At 37.8% G+C, this 7,339-nt stretch overlaps 1 pseudogene; it reads right to left on the minus strand.

Moving 5' to 3' along the window:
• Window positions 1-2,308: 2,308 nt before the first annotated feature.
• On the minus strand, window positions 2,309-2,460 carry LOC126008002 (uncharacterized; annotated as a pseudogene).
• Between the last annotated feature and the right edge of the window lie 4,879 nt (window positions 2,461-7,339).

Raw genomic sequence — 7,339 nt, forward strand, 5'->3', positions numbered from 1 at the left:
TCTGAGGGCAGAGCCAGGAGTAACCCCTAAGTACTACCAGATATGGCCCCAAAACAAAAAAAACTTTTTTTCAACCAAAATTTAAAATTAAAAAAAATTTAAATCATCTTAGGGACATTTCTAAGACAAGTGATTGATGCTATCAGATCGCTAGGAATTTCTACTGTTTTATTTGCTTTTACTGGTTTCAGTTCAGGGCTCTAATAATTGGATGTTATATCTTTTCTTTTCTTTCTTTCTTTTTTTTTTTTTTTTGGTGTTTGGGTCACACCCGGCAGTGCTCAGGGTTTTTTTCTGGCTCCGTGCTCAGAAATTGCTCCTGGCAGGCATGGGGACCATATGGGACGCCGGGATTCGAACCGATGACCTTCTGCATGAAAGGCAAACGCCTTACCTCCATGCTATCTCTCTGGCCCCTGGATGTTATATCTTTTCTAACATTATTAGTTAAAACAATATTTAGAGAGATATATAAGTACAAGGCTTTTTGCCTTGCAAGTATTTGACTCTTGTTCAATCCTGATCCCTGGCATTACATGTTTTCCTCCAAGTACGTCCATGAGTAATTCCTGAGAACTAAACAAGGCATAAGCTGAGCAGCACATGACATGGTCTAAAAAACATAAAACAAAATAGAACAAAGAACCCACCACCCCCCAAAATCAAAAGTACAATTTAAAAATGATTCCATTTCTTTGAAGCAGATTAAACAGCAACAGATTTGCCAATGAGAATTTTCATGTAATTGGTGAGCTCAAAATATCAAGGACTGGCATACTGTCAAACTAGCCTACTTCTATGTCTAGTGTCTCTAGTGACCAGATGCATGCAATTAGGAAACTTATTTTATATTTTATTTCATATTTATCATTTAACCACCTGTCAAATAATAGTTTTTTTCATGTAGATATAATTCCCATTTAGTGATCCTTAATTATTTTGTATTAACCCATAGTAATGCATACTACCAGAGAAAATATTTGTTGCTCTTTAAGATATGAAATACTAGAAAGCAACAGAGTAAATTACAATTGAGTCCCGTCCAAGGTCATATAAGCCCATACAGACTGTTGTAGCTCGTCACAGATGGGCTCTTTGGGGCTGTCCTGATTCCAAAGTGGAGGCTCTTTTTCACTCTTTCCTGTTTTAATTTTGGAGTTCAGGCAGAATTGAAGACATATAAAGAAAATGGTTCACTGCCTCCTTTATCTTGTTGAGAATTTATGGTAGGCAATTCTTGAGAACAGTGCCTGCGTGGCAATTCTTGCAGTATCTCTGCTGCTGTATATCATCCCATTTTTGTATTTGCCACCCTGTAAATCACCTTTGCAAATAGTCACCCATGCAGAGAAATAACACTTTAGACTGGAGACCAAAGCACTTACTAGTCTTGTATATGGCTTAGTAAATTCCACGAAGTAGGCTACATTAAACAATATTATTGCCATCTCCAAAACAAAATTAAGAAACAAATGATGTTAGAAGTAACAATCTCAAAAATCTTCCGAAAAAAGACTGATTGGATAGCATATGACTTTATTCAGCAGGATGTATGTAAATGATGGACAATTTTAGGATACGTAAGCAGCAATATTTGATAGGGCTGAAGTAAAAAAAAAAAAAAAACAAAACAGATGCCAGAGTTGACAAAAACTAAATATGTAAACAATAAATTGAATTAAATTAAAAAAATATGTTGGGGCCTGAGAGATAGGACAGTGATAAGGCATTTGCCTTGCATTGGCTGACCTGAGATGGACCCTGTTCGATTCCTGGCTTCTCATGTGGTCCTCTGAGTTTGCCAGGAGCAATTTCTGAGCACAGAGCCAGCTAGGAGTGATCCCTGAACATCAACCTGTGTGGCCCCAAAACCAATCAATCAATCAATCAATAAATAGATAAACTGCTTAAAAAATGTAAAAGATTGGGACCGGAGAGATAGCATAAAGGTAGGGCGTTTGCCTTGCATACAGAAGGACGGTGGTTTGAATCCTGGCATCCCATATGGTCCCCCGAGCCTGCCAGGAGTGATTTTTGAGTGCAGAGCCAGGAGTAACCCCTGAGTGCTGCCAGGTGTGACCCAAAAAACACCCCCCCAAAAAAAAGCCGCAAAAGATTGCTAGTGCCATAGCACAGCAGTAGGGCGCTTGCCTTGCACGTGTCCAACCCCAGTTTGATCCCAGCATCCCATATAGTGCCCTGAGCCGACCAGGAGTGATTCCTGAGCTCATAGCCAGGAGTAACCTCTGAGCACCACCAGATGTGGCCCCAAAATCATAAGCACATACACACACACACACACACACACACACACACACACACACACACACACACTAAGAGAATAGGCATAAGATACAAATCAGGGCCTGGTTTGAGATGTATATGAGGAGCATTTACTGTACCTCCTCTTTCTATACAGTCAGTGTAAAGAACACAGCCTGTGGTAAGCATTGGGAGGCCTTATCTTTTCTTTTCTTTTGATTTTATATATATATATATAAATATATATAATATATATTATTATATATTATATACACTAAAAACCCTTTTCTTTTTATTTTATATATAAATATATCTTATATATAAATATATATTTTATTATATATATTTATATATATTTTATTATATATAATATATTTATATATTAAAAAAAACCTCCATCAGTACAACATTCTCATCACCAATATCCCCAGTGTCCTGTATTGTAAATGGGGGGACAAAAAAAAAAAAAAGAAAGGCTTTTAGTGGTTTATCTGAGTAGGAAGTGCAAAATGCATTGACTATGATAATGGTTTTCAAAACAAGAATAGCTGGTGTCTCTAAGTTTCTGGCAGCTTTGGGGGACTGGTAAGTATTAGAAGTCAGAGAAAGCATTGTACTGGTTCATGGCAGCCCTTTTGTGACTAAAGAGCTGATTTAAGCTTCTTGCCTAAGGCTGAGAACCTGCAGGTGGCCTAGATCAAGGTGCTGTGGTGGGAGGGACTTAGCAGGTGGTGTGATCTGAAAGACTTGAACTGGCACAGAGTCAAGTAGGCCAGACAGGTGAGGCAGAAGCAGACCTGTTGTGTCAAGAGCTCGATGAACTTGGAGTTTTGAGAAGGGATGCCTCGCGTCTAGTTGTTTTGTCTTAGACTTTGGGTGACCCTGCCATTTTTTTTTTCTCTCTCCAATGGTGTGTAAAACCCGTCTGAAAGGTTCAGTGTGGGGGACAGTCCTGATGCATGAAAATAAGATCCTATTCCAATCCCTATGGAAATCCTTGTGACTTGACAAGAATTTATCCTTGATCTCAGTAGTAATATTATTTCCTAGAAGCAGGGAAAGGGGAGTTAGTGCCAGAACAGGGGAGATGTTTTTTCTCCAAACCAAGGATGCCCTTGGGGTTAAGCAGTAAAATCCTAACCTGTGAAGAGCTGAAAAATATCTGTGCAATCTCCTTACTTTGTCCTTGACTCAGTCATCTCCCTTCCATAGGGAAAAAAATGAACCTGTGGGGAAGGGGAGTAGACAGATAAGAAGGGTCCCCTAGAGTATATCTACTTCCGTTTCAGCCTGATTGTGGGTTGACAGATTATGTAACACACGCATTCTGAATATTTTGAATTGACAGTTGTCAAATTAATATTCATATAGTTTTTCCTCAGTATGCAAGCCAATGGGGTTCAGGTTATTTATTTACTTATTTATTTGGTTCAGATTTTTAAACAATGGATATGAGTTTTGCAGTTTCTAATGCTTTATATACCATCCCTGTGTCATTGAATCTTCCCTTGGCATAGAACTGTGGGAGTGGAGACAAGTGTTTGACTACTTCCCAGTATAGTAATCACTTCTACCTGAAGAACTTTATTGTTATCCTTCAAGATAAGCGAAAGACTTTCAAACTGATTCTTTATCGCTCCTTTTTATCTCTGCTCACAACCTTACAGACAAGGTCTAACCTAATTTTCTTTTTCCTAGAATCCTTACATAACTCTATCAAAGCTGTAGCATTTGGAATGGGCCTTAAAGTTTTTTTTTAAAAGCTTGTTCATTGTTAATTATCTCTTTTCCACATTCATAAAATGAACAATAAGATTATAAAGCCATAATCCAAGAATTGTATGAACTGAAAATAAATACATAATTTGAATATCTAAAACATTGTATATACTTTAAAACATTTAGATGAATGTGAGAAATGTTATGCAAACATCAAAAATACTATCAAAGTCAATAAATAGTTTTTAATGATAATGGAATGTTTAGCCAATATGCTATCACCATAAAGATGCTTGCACTGGTGATGGGGGTGTCCTCTTATATGACTGAAACCCAACCACAATCATGTTTGTAACCAAAGTGCTTAAATAAAAAATATTATTAGGGCCCGAAGAGATAGCACAGCGGCGTTTGCCTTGCAAGCAGCCGATCCAGGACCAAAGGTAGTTGGTTCAAATCCCGGTGTCCCATATGGTCCCCCTTGCCTGCCAGGAGCTATTTCTGAGCAGACAGCCAGGAGTAACCCCTGAGCACTGCCAGGTGTGGCCCAAAAAACAAAACAAAAAAAATTATTAAAAAAAAAGATGTTTAAACAATAAGATTTTGGTCAATGGGCTGCTTTATGATAGTTTATGAGCAGGTAAGTAAATGAAACTAAGAGCTTAGAAAAGGAATGTAATAAAGAGGGCAAAGAGAACCTTCTATTATCCTTTTAGATGTTTTTATCATTAATTTTTAATCAAATTTTTATCATATTTTTCCTTATTGGCTCTTTTTAGGTTTAGAGTTAAATATATAAATGAGCACTTGAATTTTTTTGAATTTTTGATAAAAATTTATACATTAAGTCCTTCAATATCCTTTTTGTGAAAGAATAAATGAATAAGTAAAAAGATTAATGAGTCCAGTAGGTAATTAGAAGATTAGACAATAAAATGAGTTCCTTTGAGTTGGCAGAGTTTATCTTAAATAAAAGATTAAAGGACCTATGCTCTAGACCCAGATTTCCAGTATTTTGGAGTCATACTGGTCATAAGTTATCAGATGTTTAGCACCACCAGAGTCTAGTAAGACCTGATAAATCTTTTCTCTGATTTTGTTGATGGCTATAATGCTGTTATCTTACCCTGGATTCTGATTACACACTCTATATGCAATGATTATGCAACAGACCAAATTAGTATTGAAAACAAAGGCTGTTTTTATTTCTTCAACTTGCTCTGCAATTCTTCAGTGTTTAAGATGTTAAAATTTTTGGGAGATAGTCAAATATTTAAAAAATATTTCTAGGGGTCGGGCGGTGGCGCTGGAGGTAAGGTGCCTGCCTTGCCTGCGCTAGCCTAGGACGGACCGCGGTTTGATCCCCCGGCATCCCATATGGTCCCCCAAGAAGCCAGGAGCAACTTCTGAGCACATAGCCAGGAGTAACCCCTGAGCCTCACAGGGTGTGGCCCAAAAACCAAAAAAAAAAAATATTTCTAGAGTAGTAATGAATACATCATTATTGTAGTTCCTCAATTTCCTGGTAACTCTTTTTTTTTTTTTTTTTTTTTTTTTGCTTTTTTTTTATTATGAATTATGAGAACAAAAGATGCAAAGAAAGAGGATAAGGTAAAGTTACAGTGGAAGGACAATCACCCATAACATAATTATCTGAAGAAGTCCCCTTGCTGATATCTTAACTTTGAACTTTCACCAAAGAAAGTTAAGATAAATAAAACAGAATCCATGTGCAATTACTTGTTCCCTCAAGTCCCCAGATTGTAGCACATTATACTATTTCTTAACAGCACACAAGGCAATCTAAAGCCATCAAACTTACGTAACTCCTTAAACATTAGAGGCATAGTATTTTTTACATTTCCATGTACATGCATATTAGCTTAAGTTAACCTCAAATTTTAAGTGGGTGTGTTTTAAGGATTAGAGTCAAAGGAGCACAGTAAAAACGGTGTTAGAGTGGCAATTGTTGTTTGCATAGGCCCACCAAAATATGAGAGGCATGGAAAGGAATAACCTTGGGCTAAATACAAAGAGATCCTACCCCTGAAGTTTCCTGGCATAAGACCAGCTCTAGGCCTCAGGAAAGTTATCGTTCGCTCCAAGACATTGTCCGTAGCGCCAACACACTTATCACACAGTCTCTGTTGTTGGTCTCATGTTTCTGTATTAAAGATTCTGGAATCTGCATGTCCTACATTGAAGTCATGATGTGGAGTGCCTTCTCATTTCACCTCACCATGAAAGGGGAATGCAGGAAGCCCTGTCCTGTAAGCAGGTTGTTGTTGTTAAGTCTTCTCAGTGTTAAGGGAAGTCTCTTTTGAGCAGGACGATGTCTGAGCAGTGGTAGGGTCTTCCGTGGTAGAGGATTGCTTCCAGGTGATGTTATAGACAAACCTCACCATAAAGGGACAATACAGCAAGCCCTGTCCAGTAAGCAGGTCATTGTTCTTGTTGTCTTCTCAGTGTTAAGGGATGTCTCTTTTGAGTAGATCGATGTCAGAGCAGCTGTAGGATCGTCCCTGGTACAGGAATGCCTCCGGGTGATGTTATATACAAACTTGGATGTTTTGTAAATGTCTTCTGTAGATCAAGGGGTAAATGGAGAATGCCCATTATTCTGAGGCCTGTGCCAGGTCTTTATGTCAATGTTCAGGGTGTAAGGTCTCATTGCACTACAAGATTTGTGTGTTCCCATTTCTATTAGATAAGAACTTATTGGTATGTATAGTATTTTCCCATGCTAGTGTGCCTATGCAAACAAGATATAAAGCCACGTGGTGCTATCAGATATATGGGGGCATAAGAACATTTCCAACAAGACCCATGACTTGGATCAAACATAAGTATTAAACTGAGGGATTCTTTCACACCAAATTCCATATTGAGCAGTTCACAAAGAGAAGATAAAAAACATGGGGGGGGGATCATCACTGTATAAGAAAGTATTTAGCAAAAGTTATAGCCGTCAAAGAAAACACCCATAAAATGTTGAAAAGATATGTGTCCTTTTTATGCCTTTTAAAATAGTTGGGTGGGTGTTAACTCTAGGGTACCACTTTGGTCTGTGAATTAGGAATCAACAGTACTTAAGTTAGAAAGGGTAAAAAAGGAGTAATGATGATAGGAGTTAAAGAAGTTAAAGAGAAGTATGAACTTATGAAGGGGTATGCAAAAGGGCAGAGTACAAAATGGACATTCTGCATACATAAAAACATAATTCAATGATAGTGAGTACTATTAATGTTTCTTGTGAGAGTACTATTAATGTTTCTTGTGCGCGCGATTTTGAAAATGTAGACTGGACAGAGATTACCAGTGCCAGCCAAACCTCCCCCTGCTAGACTCCCGGCTCCAG

This window comes from Suncus etruscus, chromosome 4, assembly GCF_024139225.1.
Source record: "Suncus etruscus isolate mSunEtr1 chromosome 4, mSunEtr1.pri.cur, whole genome shotgun sequence".
NCBI lineage: Eukaryota > Metazoa > Chordata > Mammalia > Eulipotyphla > Soricidae > Suncus > Suncus etruscus.